The sequence below is a fragment of the Aplysia californica genome, unplaced genomic scaffold (genome assembly GCF_000002075.1).
Source record: "Aplysia californica isolate F4 #8 unplaced genomic scaffold, AplCal3.0 scaffold01135, whole genome shotgun sequence".
NCBI lineage: Eukaryota > Metazoa > Mollusca > Gastropoda > Aplysiida > Aplysiidae > Aplysia > Aplysia californica.
Genome location: NW_004798405.1, coordinates 178,798 through 180,007, shown reverse-complemented (window position 1 = coordinate 180,007; position 1,210 = coordinate 178,798). Strand labels below are relative to the sequence as shown.

The 1,210-nt window shown below is 43.6% G+C and overlaps 1 long non-coding RNA gene across 1 annotated transcript in view; it reads left to right on the top strand.

Moving 5' to 3' along the window:
* The first annotated feature begins 212 nt into the window (after positions 1-212).
* The window catches only part of LOC101856307, a 3,825-nt gene continuing 2,827 nt past the window's right edge, over positions 213-1,210 (top strand). The window contains exon 1 of the long non-coding RNA XR_221162.2: positions 213-357. This is a non-coding gene — a long non-coding RNA (uncharacterized LOC101856307). The remainder of the gene's footprint in view (positions 358-1,210) is intronic.

The following is a 1,210-nucleotide window of genomic DNA, read 5'->3' as shown; positions in this document are numbered from 1 at the left end:
CTTACTGAAGCAAAACAAACAGCTTTCTGAAAAACATTTCTTTATAAAAGTCAAGGAACAAAGCTATAAACAACTTTCCAAAGAAACATTTTTTTCCTATCTTTGTCAAGAAAGAAAGCTATAAAAAAAACTTTCTAAGCGCATAGAGCTTGCTGTTGAGAGGGGATTTGCGCTATACAAATGCTATCTTGTAACAACTTTCTAACAATGTATCATTTTCTTTCTTCATCAAGGGAGATCCATCACGAATTGCTACCTCACAAATTGGGTGAACGACTGGGATGCACCCATGAACTTCCAGGTCCCGCCCGGCAGAGTGATCATTGGTGCCTACAGCGTCCATAGCAACCGCAAGGAGTACGTACTCAGTTTTAGCATGGATTGATTGCGTCATCAGTACCTCTGTTTTTGTTGTTGTTATTTTTTGATAAGTAAACAGCGCTCGCAACTGCAAAAGGTCCATGAGCGCGCGGGACACATTAAACATTTTCAGTTGGTAGGAAATTTTGAATTTTGCCCGGGTGGCGGCCAATGCCTAGTCTTATCGATTTTAGACAACCGAGGGATCTTTAACGAGCGCAACTTGCACACAGGCCCTCCGAGATTTTTTGCCCTTGTCTGAGAAGGCTAGGTGTAGATCTTTCCTACCAGAAGATCAGGGGTGTGGCTGAAAGACAGCAGTAAGAAGAAGCCAAGGAGAAGCAGTAGAAAAGTAGCAGAAAAAGTCAGGAGCCCAGAGGAGAGGGCAAAGGAGGTGAGGGGGTGAGGGCAGAAAGTGGAGACGAAAGCAGATGACAGAACATTGCTGGAGAGCAGGAGAGGAGGCGAAAGGAGACAATTTTAGACCCAAAAAAGTTTCCGTCTCTACCCGGATTCGAGCCAGGGACCTTTGAATTTTGAATGAGATGTGAACACCTTAAGCTCTAGCTAGGCCACGAGAGCCTCCATCATCAGTACTTGTCCATTTTTGGCTGTGGTGAGATTTCACAACTGCAGAATTTCCGATTTATCTGCTCAGTAGCTAGTTTTAGGAACCGTACAAGGAAAGAGAAAGAGAGGAAGGCAGAGAAGGAGATGGGAGGACAACATTACAGAGTGGACGGGAAAGACGATGGGTGACAATCTGAGGAGAGCAGAGGACAAAAATAGATAATAATAATAATAATAATAATAGATAGCATTTTTATAGCGCATATCCCCGCTCAACAGC